The following is a 25,686-nucleotide window of genomic DNA, read 5'->3' as shown; positions in this document are numbered from 1 at the left end:
GTTGATCAGGCATTTATTACTGCCCAACAGAGAAGAAGTGGTAAGGCAGCCCCTTCCACTGTTTCTTCTCCTATTAATAGGTCTGCAACTTCTTCTCCTTCCACAGGTAGCAACAATAAGTCTGAGAAGGCTCTTGAGATAAAGGCAAGAAAAAGATCAGGTGCAACTATTGTAAGGCAATTGATCATGTCATTAGGAATTGCCCTCATCTAAAGGCTAAAGAGGCAAAGAAGAAAGAGTCAAATGCAGCCACAATAGCGGATGCTTCTACAAATGCAGATTCTGCAAATGTTGTGCAGGATACAGAATGGCCATTTAGCGTGTATTGCCACTATGATCCATCTGTACATGATGCATGTTTGGCAGTTTTTGTTGACTCTCACGTATGGTATTTTGACAGTGGTGCTACAAAGCACATTACCTTGCATCGTGATATGTTCACTTGTCTTGAGGCTGTCCCTAATGGGAATACTGTCACATGTGCCAATAATGCTTCTTACCCAGTGAGAAGGGCATTGGTAAAATTATGCTTACTGCTGCAAATGGCAGCGCTTTCACACTTTCAGATGCTTTGTATGTGCCAGGGATAAAGAAGAATCTATTGTCTGTCTCCGCGCTTGCTAGACTTGGACTTGTAGTCAAATTTGTGGATGACAGATATACTGTTCATGATTTGACTTCTGGTGATACGATTATTGTATCCCTGGCACCTTGTTTTGTGGGCTGTATAGGCTGAATTCTTATGACAAGTGTGTGGAAGATTCAGCAAATGCAGTTTCTGATAAAAAGGCAGTTTTAGATGCAAAACTATGGCATGCTCATTTTGGTCATCTGAACTTTGCTAGTTTGCTGCGTTTGCAGAAATTTGATATGGTTGCTTCATTGCCCCCTCTTGAGGCACCATTGAAACATGTTTGTGAAGGTTGTATTTTGGGCAAAATGCAGCGTTCTACGTTTTCAAAGGATGGTTCTATGCAGGCCAATCGCAAATTGCAACTTGTACATAGTGATGTGTGGGCCTATGCAAACTCTGTCATTTGGTAAACACTTGTACTTTGTGACTTTCATTGATGATTACTCAAGGCATGCATGGGTATATCCACTGAAGGCAAAGTCCAAAGTGTTTTTGTGCTTCAAACAGTTTATGCTTATGGTTGAAAATGTATCCAATTGTAATGTGGGCACCCTCCGTTCTGATCGAGGGGGAGAGTACATGTCTAAAGAGTTTGGTCGTGGGATAAAACACCAATGTACAGTACCGTATACCCCTGAGCAAAATGGTGTTGCTGAGAGGAAAAACAGGTCACTTATGGAGATGGCACGATGTATGGTCAAGAGAGCCAAGCTTTGCCACATGCGTTTTGGCTTGAGGCTGTCATGTGTGCTCCATATGTACTCAAAAACAAGTGTCCCACTAAGGCCTTGCAGTCTATTACTCCATACGAAGCTTGGCATGGCAGGAAGCCTTCTATTGGTCACTTGCGTGTCTTTGGTTGCTTGGCCTATGCTTTAGTGCCTGTGCAACAACGCAGAAAATTGGATGATAAGGTTATCAAATGCATTTTTGTTGGTTACAGTGCTGAGAGCAAGGGTTACAGATTGTATCATCTGCAGTCAAAGCGTATCTTGATTAGTCGAGATGTTGTTTTTGTGGAAGATGCTGTGCAGCCTTTGTTATCATGTACCAAAGAGACATGTGTGAGCTCACGGGATGTATTTAATACGTTGTTGCCTCTATTTACAGGTGGGAGTTCAAATGTAAGTCCTAATGAGGCAAATACTCAGCCTATGCAGATTTCAAACGACATCATACATCAGCCTATTTCTGATGCAGATTTACAGGATGTAATTCATGAGGATAGCGCTGAAAATGAGCAGGCTAGAGGTATGCCTAAATGGCTGGTGCAAACCTTGTGTGATAGTAAAATTGATGCACCTATATCTAGTCGTACTCGTTCAGGTTTTCAGCATGCCTCTTATGCATCAGATTGTTATGCTTTGGCTGTGTCTAGTATGTGTGAAGAGGAAGAACCTCTTTCATTTGATGAGGCACAAAAATCAAAAAATTGGTTGGCTACAATGCAAAGTGAATATGACGCTATAATGAAGAATGGTACATGGTCTTTGTGTGATTTGCCTATTGGTAAAAAGGCCATTGGATGTAAGTGGGTTTTTAAGTTGAAACAAAAGCTAGATGGTAGTGTTGATCGCTATAAGGCTAGACTTGTTGCAAAGGGTTATTCTCAAGAAAAGGGCATTGATTTTGATGAGACCTTTGCTCCCACTTGTCGTATGACTACCATTCGTAGCATTTGTGCATTGGTAGCTCATAATGGTTGGAATGTACATCAGTTGGACATAAAGACTGCGTTCTTGAATGGAGATTTGCATGAGGAGGTGTATGTAACACGTTCAAAGAGGGCAGGAAAACAAAGTGTGCAGGTTGAAAAAGGCTTTATATGGTTTAAAGCAAGCTCCACGAGCTTGGTATGAAAAGATACATGCATATTTGACTGCACATGGTTTTCAGAATAGTCCAATAGAAAGCACTTTGTATGTTAAACGTGTGGATGATGTACATCTAATCATTGCTCTCTATGTCGATGACATGTTGCTCACAGGACCAAATGAGAGTCATATTGCTGATTTTAAGGCTGATTTGAATGCCTCTTTTGAGATGTCAGATTTGGGGCATTTGCATCATTATTTGGGGATACAATTTAAGCAGTGTGATGGAGGTATTGCTTTGTGTCAGACAAAGTATATTGAGACATTGTTGCGGAGATTTGGCCTTGAGACTGCAAGCCTATTGCTACTCCAATGGAGACAGGTTTGAAGTTGAGTCTTCATGATGCTGGAGATCCCTTTGATGTCACACTCTATCAGGGTTGCCTCATTTATGTATGCATTACGAGGCCGGACATTCAGTTTGCAGTCTCACAGGTGAGCAGTTTTATGCATAGCCCAGGGTCTCAGAATTGGAAGGCAGTTAAACGCATCTTTCACTACTTGAGTGGCACCATACATCTTGGGTTGTTTTATCCCAAGGGGGGATCGTTGCCGCCAGATTTGCATGCTTTTTCAGACTCAGATTGGGCTGGTTGCTATGACGACACAAGAGTGTCCACAAGTGGTTTTTGTTTCATGCTCTCGGTAGCTCATGCATGTCTTGGTTGAGCAAGAAGCAACCTACTGTGGCCACTTTTAGTTGTGAAGGTGAGTACACGGCAGCTTTCACAGCTACTATTGAGTGTGTGTGGCTCAGACGGCTTATGGCTGATTGGGTGTGGACAGGAGTCTGCCACCTCTATCTACACTGATATAGTCAGAGCACATTGGTAGTTGCTAGAAATCCGGTTTTTCATGCTCGCACAAAGCACATTGAGGTGTATTATCACTATGTCAGGGAGAGACTCTCAGCAGGAGAGATCAGCTTGGTCTATGTGCCAACACAGGACAACCTCGTCGAACAAAGGCACTTCCTCGTCGTGAGAAGTTTGAAGCTTTCCACAAAGCTTTGGGCTTGCTCCCTTTGTGGACTGATCTACTTTGGACATGGCACTTCCCTATACATGAGTGACAACTCTCGTTCACACCATCACTCCTCCCAGGGGGGATTTGTTGCCATATATATAGGCAATGATGTGTGTGAACACACTTAGGACCGCCGGGGTACTTTTTCCCTCGGCTTGTATATACGCCCATCATTCTAGGGCTAACTTATCTTTTGTACATTGACACAATCTAATACACTTTGTGTTGTGTGCATTCTTGCTTCTTCTTCTCCAAGCTTTGTGTGCTTTCCTGCAACCCTAATTCCAACAGAGGAAATGATGCATTTTTGACATCTCAGTGTGGGGATCTCCCCTCATGAAGGAGGCGCCTATTTCACATGTGTGGAGGAGTTTTAAACTAAAAAATAATGAGATATTTTCATCTCTCCTCTCTCCTGTTTCAACTAGATCCAAAAAGTAAGCTAAACTGACCCAAAAATGGTCAAAAATTAACCAAACTGATCTGGAAAATTCTAGAATCAGTTTGCTTGGTTAGAGGCTCACTTTTTCCTATAAATAGAAGCCTTCCCCTTGTAAAAGCTTAATGGTGTTTATGCACTGTTACTCTACTCCTGCCCTGAGTTATTTACATTGAATTTCTTGATAATTCAATTTTTTTGGCCTAATCATCTCCAAAGAGAATTGGTGGCCACTCTTGCTTCAAACAAGAGTAGAACCCTCAATCCCTCAAGCCAAAGGAAAGCTTACAACTCCATGTAAGCTAATTTTTCTAACTTGTTTAATTTTTACATCTATGGTTTTCTTTATTTTCATGTTTTTCTATTGATTGAATTAAATTCTAATGCTATGCCTTGATGAAAAGGCCACCCCCTTCTCTTCTTTACATTCTAGCCTTTCTTAATCCTAGAAAGATTAACAAAGAGATTAATTAAATATTTCTTATTGTTTATTCTCTTAAATCCTAAAAATTATGTAGATTAGAGTTCTATACATCTAGATTGGGTTAAATTAAGTTGAAAATAGAATGATAAAAATGAGAAATGGTCAGTCTCATACAAAGGAGGTTATGGCAAAATTTTCTAGAATTTTGTGGATAAGAAAGTTTGTTTTTATGTTATTCCAAAAGAGTAATTCCCACCATTTGTGCATTCTAAAAGAAATATTCTAATTACTCCATATACATATTCGCCTATGAATATGCATGGATATCACTTATATTAATTATTAAAATTGATTTTCATGCATAGAAAGATACATAAAGGAATTATTTTCATTTCAAAAGTGTTACTCTCATTAAATTTGATTTTCATGCATAGAAAGATGCATAAAGGAATTATTTTTATTTCAAAAGTGTTACTCTCATTAAATTTGGTTTTTATGCATAGAAAGATGCATAAAGGAATTATTTTCATCTCAAAAGTGTTACTCTCATTAAATTTGATTTTTATGCATAGAAAGATGCATAAAGGAATTATTTTCATCTCAAAAGTGTTACTCTCATTAAATTTGATTTTTATGCATAGAAAGATGCATAAAGGAATTATTTTCATTTCAAAAGTTTTATTCTCATTAAATTTGATTTTATGCATAAATAGATGCATAATTTCTCTTAAAATCTATGTTTAAATTCTATGAAATGATGTGATGTGAATCAGATAGATGTGAATAAATGGATGGATGGATGTGATGTAAATAGAGGTGATGAGATGTGAGGTGAATAGATGTCATGAGATGTGATGTGAATCAGATAGATGTATGTATGGATGGATGTGATGTGAATAGAGGTGATGAGATGTGAATAGAGGTGATGAGATGTGAGGTGAATAGAGGTGATGAGATGTGAGGTGAATAGATGTCATGAGATGTGATGTGAATTAGATAGATGTATGGATGGATGGATGTGATGTGAATAGAGGTGATGTGAATAGAGGTGATGAGATGTGAATAGAGGTGATGAGATGTGAGGTGAATAGAGGTGATGAGATGTATGGATGGATGGATGTGATGTGAATAGAGGTGATGAGATGTGAGGTGAATAGATGTGATGAGATGTGATGTGAATCAGATAGATGTGAATGAATGGATGGATGTGATGTGAATAGAGGTGATGAGATGTGAGGTGAATAGATGTGAGGTGAATAGATGTGAATCAGATAGATGTGAATGAATGGATGTGATGTGAATAGAGGTGATGAGATGTGAGGTGAATAGATGTGAATCAGATACATGTGAATGAATGGATGAATGGATGTGATGTGAATAGAGGTGATGAGATGCGAGGTGAATAGATGTGATGAGATGTGATGTGAATCAGATAGATGTGAATGAATGGATGGATGTGATGTGAATAGAGGTGATGATATGTGAGGTGAATAGATGTGATGAGACGTGATGTGAATCAGATAGATGTGAATGAATGGATAGATGGATGTGATGTGAATAGAGGTGATGAGATGTGAGGTGAATAGATGTCATGAGATGTGATGTGAATCAGATAGATGTATGGATGGGATGGATGTGATGTGACGTGATGTGAATAGAGGTGATGAGATGTGAGGTGAATAGATGTCATGAGATGTGATGTGAATCAGATAGATGTATGGAGGTGATGAGATGTGATGTGAATCAGATAGATGTGAATGAATAGATGGATGTGATGTGAATAGAGGTGATGAGATGTGAGGTGAATAGAGGTGATGTGAATAGAGGTGATGAGATGTGAGGTGAATAGATGTGATGAGACGTGATGTGAATCAGATAGATATGAATGAATGGACGGATGGATGTGATGTGAATAGAGGTGATGAGATGTGAGGTAAATGGATGTGAATCAGATAGATGTGAATGAATGAATGGATGTGATGTCAATAGAGGTGCTGAGATGTGATGTCATGTAAATCAGGAAGTAAATGAATGATATGGGATGTGAGTGAATGTATGTGATGATAATGGATGTGAATGTGTATGTGAAGAATGGATATGGATGTGTATGTGAAGAATGAATATGGATGTGTATGTGGAAGAATGGATGTGAATGAGTATGTGAAAGAATGGATGTGGATGTGTATGTGAAGAATGGATGTGAATGTGTATGTGAAGAATGGATGTGAATGAGTATGTGAAAGAATGGATGTGGATGTATGTGAAAGAATGGATATAGATGTGCATGTGAAAGAATGTGATGTCATGTGACATGAATATATGTGGATGTGAAGTGATAGATATGAATGTATGGATAAGGGTGAGTAGTCATACATGTGATCGATTAGATGGATGTGGATGAATGAGATGAGATGAGAATGAATGTGATGGATATGAATGAATGTGAATGTGATGGATATGAATGAATATGATGTGATGGGATGTGAATCGGGATGATGTGAATGAATGTGATGTGATGAGATGTGGATATGGGTAGATGCGAGTGTGAGATCTGATGAGGATAAATTGAGGAAAGATGTGATGAGATGAAAATGATGTGATTGGATGAGAATAGGAATACTTATGAAATGGTTGTGGGGTAGAAGCATGTTAACGTGCACAAAAAATGCTGTCCCGGACAATGCTAGTTAGTAGTGCTTGTTAGCATACATTCGAGAGCCAAGAATATGTCCATTTTGAAATAAACTTTCCATAAACTATGTTAAATTTACTCGGCGCCAAATTCAAATGTAGCATCTTTTCAGTTAAGGAAGTCATGGTGTAGTGGATGAGCGCTCTCTCTCTCTCTCTCTCTCTCTGTCTCTATGTCTCTCTCTCTCTATCTCGCTCTCTCGAGGTTCTCCATGATCTGTGTAAGCCAAGCTCTCTCTCTCTCTCTCTCTCTCTCTCTCTCTCTCTCTCTCTCTCTCTCTCTCTCTCTGATGCTGCTCAAACAGTCTCACCCTCTCCCTTTGCCTCGCATTCTCTCCGTGTAGCCCACTTCCTCCCCATCTCATAGAGTTATGGCAAACCATACCTTGCAATCTGATCTGGTAGGTTTACTTGCGCGTTCAAGGGCAGCAGATGAAGGTAGCAGAAGGGATCCTTTACAGACAATGAATCTGAACTTGGAGGACCCAACTTGTACTGCCATTAGGGATTATGAGAGACAAAGAAAGAGGAAACAACAAGAGAAGAAAAAACTTAAGCAGGTTCAGGTTCGAGAGCTTGCCTTTGAGGAGGAAAAGAAGAAGAAAATCTCGTCTGAGATTGTGGCACTGTTCAAGAGGAGGACTGAAGGAATTAGTACAGAAGACAAGCAAGAAATTTGGAATCTAGTATCTCATCATCCTGTCGTGCAAGCAGTGTGTCCAGAGGAGTCTACTATTCAAAGTGCAATCATGTGCAATGTTCGTAACACCTTGGCGCTTGTAAAGCAGCCAAGCTATAATGAGGAGTTGTATTTGAAGCATATAGCATTGTCCATGATGTCGAATTCAAAGGAGAACTTGCAAATGTCAAATGTCTCGAGACTCCTTAAAGTTCCGCGGTGATCCTTGTACAAGGCTAAATTGCGGGTGACATCGAATGTTGATGGTGGAATGTTTTCATTGGCTGCATGTCAAAAACATGCCCATCGTAGCACAATCACAGATGAAATGAAAGAGCTGGTTTACACATTTTGGAGGGATGAGACACGTGTATCCCCTAACAAAAAAGATGTTTGTCGAAAGAGGATGGGGAGAAAAAATTACATAAAGCACCCTGTACACCTCCTTGATGAACCTCAGGTAATTGATCTAACCAAAGCACCATTATTCGAGTACACTAAAAAGCATGTGAAACTTTATAGTTAGCATACTGGTTGTTATTTACACTGTGGTTGTTTATGGTTTATTCTAGCTAGAACATGCTATACTGTATATGCTAGTTCAAATCTTCAATATGTTGATCACCTTATAGAGTGTGTTATTTGTCATATTAGTAATGCTAATTAGTATACAAGCCATACCTGGAGGCACACTGTAAATGCTAGTTAGCAGACTGTGTATGCTAGTTAGCATACTCTATGTGCTAATTAGCACACTCTACATGCTAGAACATGCTATACTGTATATGCTAGTTCAAATCTTCAATATGTTGATCACCTTACAGAGTGCGTTATTTATCATATTAGTAATACTAATTAGAATACAAGCCATACCTGGAGGCACACTGTAAATGCTAGCTAGCAGACTGTGTATGCTAGTTAGCATACTCTATGTGCTAATTAGCACACTCTACATGCTAGTTAGTATACAAGCCATACCTGGAGGCACACTGTAAATGCTAGTTAGCAGACTGTGTATGCTAGTTAGCATACTCTATGTGCTGATTAGCACACTCTACATGCTAGTTAGCATGTAAATGCTAGTAAGCATGCTGTGAGTGCTAGTTCGCATATGGTAGGTGCTTATTAGCATACTGTAAGTGCTAGTTAGCATACTCTAAGTGTTAGTTAGCATATTTTAAGTGCTAGTTAGCATACTCAAGGTGCTAGTTAGCATAATGTAGTGCATCTTAGCATACTGTAAGTGCTAGTTAGCATATGATTAGTGATAGTTAGCACTCTGTATGTGCTTATTAGCATACTGTGAGTGCTAGTTAGCATATGATTAGTGATAGTTAGCACTCTGTATGTGCTTATTAGCATACTGTGAGTGCTAATTAGCATACTTTAAGTGCTGGTTAGCATACTTTAAGTGCTGGTTAGCATACTGTAAGTGCTACTTAGCATACTGAATGTGCTAGTTAGCATAATGAATGTGCTTGTTAGCATACTATTTGTGCTAGTTTAGCACTGTTTGTGGTAGTTAGCACACTGAATGTACCAATTAGCTAACTGAATGTGCTACTTAGCATACTGAATGTACCAATTAGTCTATTGAATGTGTTAGTTAGCATACTGTCAGTGCTAGTTAGCATTCTGCAAGTGCTAGTTAGCATACTGTGAGTGCTAGTTAACATACTGCACATGCATGGAAGCATACTGTGTAAGTGCTAGTTAGCATACTGTAAGTGGTTACATACAGTATGCTTCCGTGCATGGCCTGTATACTAATTAGCATAACTAGCATAATAACCGCCTTCTAACTCTCATAATTGGGTTGAGCTCTTCTACAGATTCAAAGAAAAGCATCCAGATTGCAAAATAGGTATGAGAATGTTTGAGATGATGAAGCCATTTTTTGTACGGTGGCTGAAAGATAGAGACACATGCTGCTGCGAATATCATGTGCAGATGTCCTTTTTAAAGGACACACTTAACCATATGCGGTCTCAGTCATTTGGGCTGCATGGAGCCCAATGCAGATGTACATGCAGCGTTTGCGTCAGAGGTGATGAAACTAGCAGGGGTTGCATGGCTTTATGTCAAACTTTCAAAGGTGTCACACATCTATGGGAGTCAGTTCTCTGCCCGAAAGCAGATAGATGCTGGTTACCACAATAGTGAGTGTTTGATGGGCGAATGTAAGAAATGTGGTGTGAAAAAGCTAGAAACATGCTGCTTAGAGACACAAAGCCCAGGTAAGAATATCTTTGTAAAATTGTTTGCATATGTGGAGGCAACAGATAAGCACGGAGATAAAAAAAAGAGAAAAGATCTTGTGACTAAAGAAATGCAGTGCTGGGAGTTTCTTCAACTCTTACAGACCAAGCTGAAGGTTTTTATCAAACATAACTATATCGCTCGATGGCAAGCACAACAGTTCAAGGATTGTATTCTTAGATTTCCTGACGATGTGGTGGTGTCGGTTGTAGACTTTGCAGAAAACTATGCATTCAAGGAGCAAAATGAGATTCAATCCATGCATTGGCACTCAAGTCAAGTAACTATTTTTGTGCACATAACATACTACCGCAGGGAAGGGGAAGTAGTCAAGAAAATCCACTTCTTCATATCAGATGACAAAGTGCATGACACATTGTTTGTCCAACATTGTTTTATGCTGCATTGTGGCTGGTTACAGAGAGAAGGTGTCACTCCAAAACGTCACTGGGTCTGGTCAGATGGTGCTGCCTCACAGTTTAAGGCTGCTAGGCCTTTCTATTTTGTTGCAAGGTATGCTAGACTGACAGGAATGGAGATGAGCTAGTTCTTCTTTGGATCAGGACATGGCAAGGGAGAGCATGACGGTGCAGGCGCAGTTGTTAAAAGATCGTTGACACATGAACAGCTGAAGACTAATGGGGCCACTTTAAAGTGTGCTGCAGATGTGGTTGCCTATTGCCAAGCCAACCTATCAAAGGGAGCAGCTGCATCATATCCTCTAAAAGAAAGGGAATGTGCCGGTGTGTTTTGGGAGATCAAAGTAGGTGATGTAAACAGGGAGGTTAAATGGAATTGTGCCACGGTTGAGAAGTCTTGCACCTTGCATGCTTTTCGCGGTCACAACCGGCAGGATGCAACTGCCATTGCCACAAGACCATTGGCATGCTTTTGTGATGCATGCATGAACCATAGTTGGAATCGCTGCACTAACAAATCTCATGTGCAGCCTTGGGATTATCACATTCTGATGCCATTGTCTGATGAAGTTGAGGATGAAGAAGACACTCTGACTGATGATGCCCTTGAAGGACAGATCATTGGATATAAAAAATTTGTGTATGAAGGCCACCATGATGCATTAAGTAGTGCTTTGTGTGTTGGTGACACTTTTGCAGCAGTGAATCCGGATGCTACAACCAATGATGAGAATGTAGACTTTTACTTGGTAAAGTGCATTGCAGTAAAAGAAAAGGCAAAACAGGGTTACATTGATGAGTGGAACAATGTAATTGACAAAGGCTCTTATGTCGTGCAAGGACTGTATTACAAGCAAGTGGATGCATACACCTTCAAACTAGACTACAATCAACCTGTTGTTCACATACTTTCAAATCTTGTACGTTGTATCAAGATACCCATGAAACACATGCAAAAGAGAAGGCAAATGTACACAATCACCCCCGAAGATTATGAAGCAATCTATAAGAGCATGCCATTCGGTTTTTGACATGAGCGTCATGGTCTTTTATTCTATTTTGTATCTTGTGTATGCTTACTACTACCACAGTATATGCTAATTGTGTACTAACAAGCTTCTACAAAGTGTGTGCTAGCTAGCATAAAGCGTATCATACAGTGTATCCTAACTAGCATATAAAGTATGCTAACTAGTATATAGTATAGGCTAACTAGCATATACTGTATGCTAACTCGCACAGTATATGTTAACTATATACTAACTACCTAATTTATATTGTGTGCTTACTATATGCTAACTAGCATACAGTGTATGCTAACTAGCATATAGTGTATGCTAACTAGCACAGTATATGCTAACTGTATGCACACTAGCTACTATATAGCGTGTGCTTACTAGCATACAATATATGCTAACTATCATATAGTGTATGCTAACTACCGCAGTATATGATAATTGTTTACTAACAAGCTTCTACATAGTGTGTGCTAACTAGCATAAAGCGTATATGCTAACTAGCATACAATATATGCTAGTTAGCATATACTATATGCTAACTAGCAAACAGTATATGCTGACTAGCATATACAGTATATGCTGACTAACAAGCTTCTACAAAGTGTGTGCTAGCTAGCATAAAGCGTATATGCTAACTAGCATACAGTATATGCTAGTTAGCATATACTATATGCTAACTAGCAAACAGTATATGCTGACTAGCATATACAGTATATGCTGACTAACAAGCTTCTACAAAGTGTGTGCTAGCTAGCATAAAGCGTATGCTAACTAGCATACAGTGTATGCTAACTAGCATATATAGTATGCTAACTAGTATATAGTATAGGCTAACTAGCATATACTGTATGCTAACTCGCATAGTACATGTTAACTGTATACTAACTACCTAATTTATATTGTGTGCTTACTAGCATATAGCGTATGCTAACTAGCATACAGTATATGCCAACTAGCATATAGTGTATGCTAACTAGCATATAGGGTATGCTAACTAGCATAGTATATGCTAACTGTATACTCACTAGCTACTATATAGCGTGTGCTTACTAGCATACAGTATATGCTAACTAGTATATATTGTATGCTAACTACCACAGTATATGATAATTGTGTACTAACAAGCTTCTACATAGTGTGTGCTAACTAGCATAAAGCGTATGCTAACTAGCATACAATATATGCTAGTTAGCATATACTGTATGCTAACTAGCAACAGTATATGCTGACTAGCATATACAGTATATGCTAACTAGCATATAGTGTATGCTAACAAGCACAGTATATGCTAACTGTATACTAACTAGCTGCTATATAGTGTGCTAACTAGCATACAGGATTATGCTAACTAGCATATAATGTATGCTAACTACCACAGTATATGCTAACTGTATACTTGCTACTTTATGGTGTGTGCTACCTAACAAAAAACCCAATACATAATTCTGTAACACATAAAAATGGAATAGTAGGAGGCAATTGTTGAAAAGATTATCTCATCATTAACTTCGAGCATCAAATAATATTACATAGGGTTTAATTTTACAATGAGTCACACCCGCCAAAAATCTTTACGCCTCCTCAGAGGGCGTTTGTAGTGACCGGGCTTTTTTGCTCCCTCCTTTTTCTCTGCTTTCTTCTTTTCCTCTGCTTTTTCCTTTCTCTCTCCTTCTAGGTCGCCTCTCTGCTGTTCCTTTTCTTTTCTTTCCCTCTCCAGCCTAGCTTTCTCCTCTCTCTCTGCTTCTAGGTCATCTTCCTTTTGTTTGCGACGAAGTTCTGCTTGTCTCTCAGCCTCTAGCAACTGTTTGATGACTGCATCAGAGAAGTTATCAGAGCCTGTATCAAAGAAATTGTCAGCCACATACGCTGCCCCATCATCCGACTGCAGCCAAAGAAAAAGCCAATCTTTCAAAGTTTCTATAAGAAATTGTTGTCTCTCCTCAGGTCCTCTAGCTTCGGAGTAACGAGCCAAGCTTGTGCTAGGTTCTGAAACACTTTGTAGAGGCTATCATCAATCAGAAGCATGTTTTGGGCGTTGTACGCCGGATTGTATTTCCAAAACAAGGCTAAATCTTTCATAAACACAGGTTTATTCAAGATCTGCCAGGGTTGCGGACTGCAGTGCTCTTGCGCAAAAAAATCGACAATCTTTGGCAACTGCAATTTAAAAACAGCCCTGCAAATATTCATGACTTTACGATGCATGCTTGTGCTCCAAATATACACATTGAAGAACTGAAGACACCAGTCCAAAAACATGTGGCTGTCCTTGCGACACCTGCTTATCCTCTACATTGTATTTTAACATTTCATCTGTATATGCAGGGGGCTTTTCACCGAAGCGAGTCTCTACCACCCTCAGCAAAAGACCGTTGAGATCTAGTAAAAGAGCCCTTTTTTCATCACACAGTCGCTTAGGCACCCATATTGGGTCTGGAAGAGGATACCATTCAGCATATATAACCTCCCCTGATGGGTGAACATAATTTAGGTGCTCAAAAATTCTACGGGCACGCTATGAATATCGTTCGAGCCGCTTTTCAATCTCCAATTTTTGTCTCCTTATCTGCCTGACTTTGCGGATTTGCCATTTCCGTAATTTCTGCCATTGCATGGTAGCATTTACATCAGGCAAGGCAATTAATGCCAATTTCTCTTCCTCACATCAGCGATACGAAGTGAAGAAGTTCATAGATTGGCATAAAATTATAATGGACTGCTGCTCAACATTATATTACACAAAGACATTTTCACCGGGAATGTGAGATCCCTGTTCCCACCGAGCAACGGATTCGGAGTACTAGCAGCGGAAGTAGCACTTCTCGCGTGGGACAGGGGTCCCACACTCGGGGCCTCACCCACGGATATCCGGATAAGAGACTAATCCGTCGGTTGTTCCAAAACCGAACCCGGAAAAACTTCCTTTACCGGAAAGCACGGGCGATTCCACCAGGATAACTTTTTACTCTAACGTAGTCAAGATCATTTCTGATCAAACTGATCCAATTGCATCTATAAGATATTTGGTCGGATCAAGGAAGAAACTTACACTTGGATCATTGGGATCAATGCTTTTTTCCCCATTCAAGAGGCACAGCCGTTGATTCCTATCCATAGAATAATTACTGTCCGGGATTTACTTTATCTATCATAATAATAAAAGTTGAGTCTCGATTTATGGATCCATCAGTCCAGCCTAACCCCATCCAATCCCATGGGTTAGCCAACCGCCCAACCACTGTAGTGATGGGATCCAATTTGGAATTTGGTTAGGTTTTGTCCTGGGTACCAAGGAAAAGAGTTCCAAGGCCCCCTAGCCGGAAGTTCATGCAAACATAAAACTAGTCACACCACTTACACACCCAATATGAAATTGCCTTTTTCTTAGCATCAACCATAGTACCACTGATCACAATCTTCCAATTTATTTGGTTGATTCATAATTTCCCATCATTCCTTCATCAGAGTATCTATGGCATCATTGGCAACTAGAACGCTCACCACCTGTCCACTCAGGGGCCTTTTCAATAGTTCCTAGCCCATAATACTCGGCAATATAATCACTTATAAAAATCAAGATGGACTCTCGTTGAAGATCAGCAAGATCAACCAACAGATCCATAAAAAAGAGCCATGGACTCATCCATTGAAGACCAGCAAGGTCAATCAACCAGATCCATGCCCGGTTTCAGAAAACAACTCTTACTCCTTGTTCCAATATCTTCCTCGACGCACGCGTGGGTATCCTAGGCGACCCAGAGCCCGAGCACCGTATGGTCAGCACTCTCTAGGATCCTTCGCAGGTGACCTAGCGCTTCACTCATAGGCCGCTTCCTTGGTCCCTCATCCACCGTACCGGAAGCTCACCATTTTAATCGAACCGAGGCTGGTCAAGACCTCGGTCGACCTTGCTACGCGAGACGTCCTCCATTGACTCTCCGTCAGCAGTTACAACTTTATCAGTTAGGTCTCCACGACCTTAATCACAAGACGGTCAAAATGCTTCCCCAGCATTCTTGACATAAAACAGCCATTTACAAACAGTTTACAAATACAATTTCTATATTAACTCTCATTTTTCCACATTATCCCTCATTAATCCACATTACTTATTCCACATTCCATTTATATGTGTACTCATCCAATCACATCATTTTCCATCTCTTGACTTCAGATTCCTTCACATCACATATCATATATTCACATCCATATCCACATCCATACATCCACATCCATACATCCACATCCACATCCACATTCACATCCATACATCCATATCCACATCCATACATCCACATCCACATCCACATTCACATCCATTCATCCACATCCACATCCACATTCACATCCACATTCACATCCATACATCCACATCTACATGCTTACCTCCATTTTCACATCCTCATTTATACATCCACATCCCATATCCACATTCATACATACACATCCACATCCACATTCACATCCATACATCCATATCTACATGCTTACCTCCATTTTCACATCCTCATTTATACATCCACATCCCATATCCACATTCATACATACACATCCATATCCACATCCATACATCCACATCCACATGCATACATCCACTATCACGTCCTCATTCATACATCCACATCCACATACATACATACATCCACATCCACATTCCCATTCACATCTATACATCCACATCTACATCCACATACATACATACATCCACATCCACATTCCACATTCACATCTATACAGCCACATCTACATCCACATACATACATCCACATCCACATCCACATTCCACATTCCACATTCCACATTCACATCTATACAGCCACATCTACATCCACATTCACATCTATACATCCACATCTACATCCACATTCACATACATCCACATCCACCTTCCCATTCACATCTATACATCCACATCTACATCCACATACATACATACATCCACATCCACATTCCACATTCACATCTATACAGCCACATCTACATCCACATTCACATCTATGCATATACATCTTCATGCATACATCCCTTTCCACATTCATACATCCACACTCCCATCTCCACATCCACACATCCACACTCCCATCTCCACATCCACACATCCACATACATACATCCATTTTCACATTCCCATTCATATAACCCCATATGCCTTCACATCTAATCTTTTACATCACATCCATTCTCGCCCTATCACAACCCATATACATCTTATCCTATCACATACACTTCTTACCTCATCCCATACACATCTTATCAAATCTTAATTCATCTTATCACCTCATAACTTATTTCATAAGCATCTTATCACCTCTTGTCACATCTTATACACCTCTTATCACATCCTATCACATCTCATATCTATTTATAGAATACAAGAGAATTCTTATATTTGATATAAGATTTCTTTACACATTTATTTATGCATAAATTTTATTTAAGGAGATTAATACTTTCGAAGTAAAAATCAATCTTTTATGCATCTTCTTATGCATAAATTCAATTTGGTAGGAATTACACTTTTAGAATAAAGAATTTCTCTTATGCATCTAAGTTATGCATAAAATCCATTTATGATGAAAATCACACTTTTAGTATAAAAGAATATCTTTTATGCATACCTCTATGCATGAAATCCAAATATAATAAAAGTCACACTTTTAAAATAAAATAATCAACTTTTATGCATACCTTTATGCATGAAATTCAAATATAATAAAAGTCACACTTTTATAATAAAATAATCAACTTTTATGCATACCTCTATGCATGAAATCTAATTATGATAAAAGTAACACTTTTACAATAAAATAATCATCTTTTATGCATACATCTATGCATGAAATCCAAATATGATAAAAGTAACACTTTTATAATAAAATAATCAACTTTTATGCATACTTTTATGCATGAAATTCAAATATGATAAAAGTCACACTTTTATAATAAAATAATCAACTTTTATGCATACCTCTATACATGAAATCCAAATATGATAAAAGTAACACTTTTATAATCAACTTTTATGCATACCTCTATGCATGAAATCCAAATATGATAAAAGTAACACTTTTATAATAAAATAATCAACTCTTATGCACACTTCTATGCATGAAATTCAATTGTGATAAAAGTAACACTTTTACATTAAAATAATAATCTTTTATGCATACCTCTATGCATGAAATCTAATTATGATAAAAGTAACACTTTTATGTTAAAATAATAATCTATTATGCATACCTTTATGCATGAAAATCAATTATGCATAATATAAAAATCAATTTCTCTATGAATATCTTCAATTAATCTAGGATGATAATTCCTAGAATATGGTAGGAAGTCCTCTTTTCATGCTTTGAATGAAATTATTTTATGCATAATTTTTATAAAAATTTTGCCATAGCTCCGCTGCTATGACTGATAAATCTCAATTTTTTCTAAGGGATAAAGCTTATCATTAAGAATTATTTAGAATGATCCCTAATTGGATCAATAATCCATAATGGATTGAATCATTAATATTCATGAAATACATAAACTAAAAGCATAGAAAAAAAGCCATTAATTTGACCTCAAGTATAGATTAATCTTGGATTAAGGAAAAGCTTTATGAAAAGCTTCATTTGGATTGAGAATGGGTCATGAGTATGACCATTTCTTGAGTGAGAGAGAGAAATTTCATAAAAACCATTTGAATTAAGCATAAATAGAAATTTATGTAATTCTTAACTATCATTAATCAATTAACTTCAATAGCATTCATCAAATTATGTAACTCTTCACTACCATTCATCAATTAACTTCAATAACATTCAAAAACCATTCTAATTAAGCTTCTCAAGCTTGAGAGGGGTTGAGAAGAGAGAAACATTGAGAAATTATAGAAAATGATCAAAATTCACTAATTACCTTACAAATTGCTTGATTCTTTGTTCACGGTAGAGGCCCCCAACCAATCAATTGGTTAAGTATGTTGATGGAGCCACCAATGGGGATTGAAGAAAGAGGGAAGCTCCAAAAACTAGTGAATTATTAATGAATTCATAGTTCTTGGCTTAGGTGGAGTAGAGTAACGATGCATAAACACTATATATTTTTCAACAAGGGGTAGGCTTCTATTTATAGGAAAAATTGAGCTCCTAACCAAACAAACTGATTCTAGAATTTTCCAAATCAGTTTCCACAAGGTCAATTTTTGACCATTTTTAGGTCAGTTAAGCTAACTTTTTGGAACTAGACTTGAATGAGGAGAGAGGAGAGATGAAATATCTCAATTTTTATGAGTTTAAAACTCATTTAAGCATGTGAAATATGCACCTCCTTTAAAGAACTCCCCTTCCTTACATATGTGTCAAAATGGAATCATTATACCCAAATATCTCATATTTTAATATTGCTCATAGTTTTTTACTAATAAACCTTGTACATTTTCAACTCTTCATCTTATGTGAAATATGCACCTCCTTTAAAGAACTCCTCTTCCTTACATATGTGTCAAAGTTTTTTTTTACTAATAAACCTTGTACATTTTCAACTCTTCATCTTATGTGAAATATGCACCTCCTTTAAAGAACTCCCCTTCCTTACATATGTGTCAAAATGGAATCATTATACCCAAAATATCTCATATTTTTAATATTGCTCATAGTTTTTTACTAATAAACCTTGTATATTTTCAACTCTTCATCTTATGTGAGCATTTACTCATTTTTGGGTATCTTCTTTTACAAATTGGATTTATCTCCTCCCTACACATGGATTGATGCTATTGGCCCATAGGACCTTAATTGGACCATAATCCAAAAATTTCTGAAAATCTAGACCCTTAGGCTAAGGTCCTTTATACACATTTCCAATTAATTCCAATTGCACATTGGAAAATTCTTTTTGAATTTCTGTTTCAGGGGAATTCATCTTAATTATAAGAGATATTTTTCTATCCAAAAATATTCAAAATCTGAATATTCTCTCTCTAGAATATTTTCTCTCTCTAGGTTAAAATATTTAGAAACAAGGTCTTTATATTTCTAAAGAGGGATTGATTACAGGGGAAGATACTAGACATCAAAAAGGGGGTGGGGGAGGAATCTTACAGGGAAAATAAAAAAAAATTACATGACAGCCACAAGAGGCATTAGGTTTTCAAAATGGCATAGCCATAAGAGTGAAGGGCATAGGTATGGGAACACTAAGTAAAGGCTAAACAACTGAACAGTGACAGTTGCCTGCTTACAGTACAGAATCTGGGCAAAAAAGGAAAGGTCTTAACACAGTTTTTTGCAAGCTCTTGAGTGGGTGGCTTTCTTTTCACCTTTGGTGCTTTCAGCTTTGTCCTCCATCTTCTTTGGGGAACCATAGCCGTTGCTTGCAGTTTCTTCAGGTACCTCTTCCGGGCCCACTTTTCTCTTTGCCTTAGCCTTTCGCAAAAAACCCTCAAGAGGGCTGTTATCACCAACTTCCTGCGGGTCCTCTATGCTGTTAGTCTTCAATGTTTCCCCTGATGCACTGGCACTAGCCATTGTCTGCTGAGAAGTTTTTACTGTGTCAGTTGCAGCAGGCATGGCACGCGCATGAGGAACCATGACAAAAAAATCATCTTCTTCTGATTTACTGCTCACGTCACCGCCTTCCTCTGTTGTTTTCATGCTTGCACTTTACATTTGCTGGGATCCCACATCTACTCCTTCATTCATTGTATCTAGCTCACCACCCTTCTCAGTCGAAGGGTTCTCAGTTGTAGCCTTTCCCTTACCTTTGGTGTCATGCACACTGCCCACATCATGTAGGGGCTTTGAGAGGCCTGCAACAAAAAAATCTTTGATTACACCCTTTATAAGCATGTCATGTATGCTACATAGTATGTTTCATATGCTAACTATGTGTGCAGCTAGGCCAGTATGCTAATTAGCATTCCTGTGTATGCTAGCTAGCATAATCATATATGCTAACTAGAATATCAAGTATGCTAACAAGCATACCAGGTATGCTAACTAGTAAACCTTATCATCTCTAAGCAATTCAAGTGTACCCAAAAGCTTCTATATGCTTACTAGAGCACAGTATATGCTAATTAGCATATCCAACATGCTTAATAGCATATCAAGTATGCTAATTAGCATATCCAGTATGCTAGTTAGCATACAGGATATGCTAATTAGCATATCCAGTATACTAACCAGCATACTGGAAATGCTAATTAGTATATCCTGTATGCTAACTATCATTCCAGCTAGCATATCCGGTATGCTAATAAGCATATCCAATATGCTAACTAGCATACCTAGTATGCTAACTAGTAGACCTTATAACCTCTAAGCTAATCCAATATGCTCCAAAATGCTTACTAGCATATAAAAATTGGTAATTAGCATATCCAACATGCTTAATAGCATATCAAGTATGCTAACTACCATATTCAGTATGCTAATTAGCATAACCAGTATGCTAGTTAGCATACAGGATATGCTAATTAGCATATCCTGTATGCTAATTAGCATTTCAGATAGCAATCCAATATGCTAACTAGCATACTGGATATGCTAATTAGCATTCAATATGCTAACTCCGGTATGCTAATAAGCATATCCAATATGCTTACTAGCATATTGGATATGCTAATTAGCATCCACTCATCCAACTAGCATATCCAGTGTGCTAGTTAGCATACTGGTTACACTAATTAGCGTATCTTGTATGCTAGTTAGCGTACCCAGTATCCTAACTAGCATATCCATTGTGTTTATTAGCATTCTAGATACGCTTTTTAGCATATCTGGTATGCTAGATAGCATGCTAGTTAACATATCCCGTATGCTAGTTAGCATACTGGATATGCTAGTAGGCCTACTTGATATGCTAATTAGCATATCCGGTATGCTTGTTAGCGTATTGGGTATGCTAACTAGCATATATGCTATGCTAGTTAGTATACAAGGTATGCTTACTAGGGCATACAGAGTATGCTAACGAGGATGCTAGTTAGCATGCACGGTATGCTAACTAGCATATACGGTATATGCTAGTTAGCATCCTACTAGCATATCTAGTATGCTAACTAGTATACTGGATATGTTAATTAGCATATGCAATATGCTAACTATTATACTGTATATGCTAACTAGCATATCTAGTATGATAACTAGCATACCTGGCATGCTAATTTTAGCATATTCATTATGCTAACTAGCACACCTTTTATTCCCAATATGATCAAGCTTGCAGACTGTATGTCCTGTATGCTAGCTAGCAAGCATACATTCAAGTATGGTTTCTTACCAATCTCTGGTGTGGTTGGATGTCGTTGTGTTGCAAGGTTGCACAACCATGCGGTAGGTATGCTTTTTTTGCAGAAGGGAGCCCTACATACGATCCCAAGGAAGCATGTAGCATCAAAGCACAGAAGGTGATAATTATGCTCACAAGGGAGCTTGACCATTGCAAGGAATGGTTGGACCTCAAGGGGCAGACCACAGCCAGTACACAGGTTTGTTCCGATGCTGTCTTGCACCTCTCTATCCTTCATAAAAATAGCAAGGGCTAGATTAGTTAGAGCAGTTTGGAGAAACGAGCCCTGCAGCTTGGATTGCATGTGCATCAGAAGTTCAAGTTGGCTTTCAGAGTTCTGCACCTTGGATTTTGCAATTTCCACCTCAACCTACAAAACCAAGACAAAAAGAGCATGGTAAGTACATGAGTTACCTGAGCACATGTACCAAACATAAAGTGCAGAGATGAAACTTATGGACACTTACCAGTTTACAGGTTATGTCTATGTCACTATCTATGGGGTCATCTTCACAAAGAGGAAACCCCATAGCCTCTATGGTGTCTTTGGTTGTCTCTATTCTGACTTCAAGCTCCATCTTTCGCCAAGCATCCACATCATTGCTTTGCAATAGAGCCTACAACTCCATCTCAGCTGCTTGCAACCTCTGTCTCATGGCCGTGACAATAGGAGTGACCTTCGCACTTTTTGCATTCAAAGCCCTAGCAAGTTCCAGGCCCTCTTGCACTTTGTTTAGATTCTGTTTCTCATAATGTAACTGCGTTTTTGGCCTTGGTAGATTTGGCAGTACTCTTTCCTGCCAATGCCATGTTTTCCTTGTAGATGTCAGCAGACTCATCCTCAATTTTTGAAGCTGGAAGCTGAAGATTGCGTAGTCTCCACCTGTTAACATGGCCCTCATAATAGCCCTTCTCTCGAATATCCTGCAAGTACTGCACTGCAAACTCGGCCCAATTGAACCTAATGGCTGTCTCGCTTGCAATCACGGCAAGACTGAATTCTTTCACGAAACCCTTTGCAAATGCAGAGGAAATTTCCATGTTGGTTAGGGCCTTTTGGTATACATTGTAGTGCAGTTTCATCATCGACTCATACATTTCGGTGTGGATGGTGCTACATTTGATGCGGTACTGGCTGGGATCCTTTGTTTGTTTGAACACACTGAACCATTCAGCATCAGTGACCTGCTCCCACCTAACCATTTTGGGATCTAAACCCTCCATGGAAAGGCCATAAGCAGCATTGAACTCTACCAAAGTTGTACAGAATTTTTCCTGCATGGGGATCACGACCTTCGGAGCTTTCCATCGGCCTGCACACATCAAAGGGAAATGTGCTCAACTGTAAAGGGAAATGTGCTCAACTATATTGCATGGACATGTTAACTGTATTGCATGGAGCTTCTTGTGGTACTGAAGCCAAAAGTAGAAGAGAAAACACACAGAACCCGCACGAGAGAGAGAGAGAGAGAGAGAGAGAGAGAGAGAGAGAGAGAGTACCCGAGAGGGACATTGGGGAACCTTGAGATCGCTTTGCGCTTTTGCAGGGAGATGGAGAAGCAGAAGGGGCTCTGTGTTTTCTGTGTATAGGAGAAGGCGGCGCGGCTCTACGTTTTCTGGGTATAGGAGAACGCGAATGCACCGCCTTTCTTGCGGGCTCCATGGTGCTCTGGCCTTTGCACTTCATCACCCCACCACTCCGCTGTAACGCCCGTGCTAACTGGCTTCAAAGACTAGCTCGTAATTCAATATACCACAACTTTCATTGATTATTCTTTTTTTTTGAAGTGCTCATTTGAGCTTTTTGTATCAGCCCCCAGAAGTTTTAAATATGATTACTAATATAGTGACTCACATGCCTAAACTTATGCTAACTAGGAATGCTTGTTCACACATGTGAACTAGCATAAAAAGCGTAGCACGTTAACATGCTTCTACCCTGAAAAATGTGGAACAATGTGGAAAGACGAGAGTTCGTAGAAACTGTATTTATGACCTATTTTTAAATGATTTTATGTCAAGAATGCTGGGCAAGCATTTTGACCGTCTTAAGAATGAGATCGTGGAGACCTAACTGATAAAGTTGCAACAGTTGACGCGAAGAGTCAACGGAGGACGTCTCGCGTAGCAAGGTTGACTGAGGTCTTGACCAGCCTCAGTTCGATTTTAATGGTGAGCTTCAGGTACGGTGGATGAGGGACCAAGGAAGCGGCCTATGAGTGAAGCGCTAGGTGACCTGCGAAGGATTCTAGAGGGTGCTGACCATACGGTGCTCGGGCTCTAGGTTGCTGAAGATACCCAGATGTGCGTCGTGGAAGATATTGGAACAAGGAGTAAGAGTTGTTTTATGGGCATGGATATGGTTGATTGACCTTGCTGGTCCTCAAAACGGATGAGTCCATGGCTCTTTTATATAGATCCGTTGGTTGATCTTGCTGATCTTCAATAGAGATTCCATTTTGATATGTAAATATATTACCGAGTACTATGAGCTAGGAACCATCGAATTGCCAATGATGCCATAGGTACACCGATGAAGGAATGATTGGAAATTAGGATTCAACCAGAGATTTTGAGGATTATGATCAGTGACACTATGGTTTCATTAAATGATTGTTTTAAAGTCAGCTGAATCTGTGAAAAAGGCAATTTCATATTGGGTGTGTAAGTGGTGTGACTAGTTTTAAGTTTGCATGAATATCTGGCTAGGGGGCCTAGGAAATCTTTTCCTTGGTACCCGGGACAAAACCTAATTCCTAATCGGATCCCATCACTACAATGGTTGGGCGGTTGGCTAACCCATGGGACTGAATGGGGTTAGGCTGGACTGATGGATCCCTAGAATGAGACTCAATTCTGTTATGGTACGATAGATGAAGTAAATCCGGGATAAAAATTGTTCTATGGAAAAGAATCAATGGCTGTGCCTCTCAATAAGGAAAAAAGTGTTGGTCTCTATGATCCAAGTGTCATATTTTCCTTGATCTGACTATGGGACTTACGGGTTCAGTTAGTTAAGTTCAGTTAGTTAAGGCTTTTGACTACGTTAGAGTAAATTTATCCTGGAGGAATCTCCCATGCTTTCTGAGGAGAGAGGGAAATTTTTTCGGGTTTGATTTTGGAAGAACCGAGGGATTAGTCTCTTGTCCGGATATCCGTGGTGGGCGAAGCCCTGAGTGAGGGACCCTGCCCCGTGCAAGAGGTGCTACTTCCGCTGTTAGCACCCCCCCTGAACTCGTTGCGCAGAGGGGACAGGGATCTTTCAGCTCGTATCAGAGCAAATTGGCTAATGTGGATCAACCAAGAAGCCAAAAAATGTCAAAAATATATGAAGTAGTAGTAAAAGGTTATAATTGTGTGATGAAATTCATACAAATTGATACTCAGACTGAAATTCATAAATTAGTAATTGGGTCTTCAGATGGAAGTACCGCAATTGCATGGAATCCCTAACTTGCTTGAGGCCTAGACATGATGGTATTTACCTTATAATTCCAAGGACCGTGACTACGCGTATATACCGAGGGTATAACTACAGCTCTTTACTGGCGGTATATACGAGTAAATCTAAGACTTGAAGTTATAAGCAAAAAATGCTATCCAGATGATGAATTCGAATGTGGTTGATATGATTTTAAAATTCTGGTTGAGAACTCATGAGTTGATTTGGATTCTGATTGAAAAATGATGATTCTTGAATTTTGGTTGAAAAGTGATAAGCTGAGCAAAACCACAATGAGGATGAATGGGACAAGTCCCTGTGATGATGTTCATAACTGGAATGACGCTAATGATTTCAGCAAATCACTATGAGATTAGTGGATTGTGCTGACAGATTACTACTGTTAACACTTGACCTAATGAATCAAGTTAAGGGATGACAAATTAAAAACCTGTATAATTGAAATTTCCCTTGGAGGAATGTTTAGATGGAAATT

General features: G+C 39.0%; 1 pseudogene; it reads right to left on the bottom strand.

The window, feature by feature from the left end:
- Positions 1-19,728: 19,728 nt before the first annotated feature.
- Positions 19,729-22,455, bottom strand: LOC147618178 (uncharacterized; annotated as a pseudogene).
- Positions 22,456-25,686: the final 3,231 nt, after the last annotated feature.

Source organism: Cibotium barometz, chromosome 35, assembly GCF_041138505.1.
Source record: "Cibotium barometz isolate CiBa-2024 chromosome 35, ASM4113850v1, whole genome shotgun sequence".
NCBI lineage: Eukaryota > Viridiplantae > Streptophyta > Polypodiopsida > Cyatheales > Cibotiaceae > Cibotium > Cibotium barometz.
Note: the sequence above shows the minus strand (reverse complement) of the source record. Positions and strands in the feature narration are given on the sequence as shown.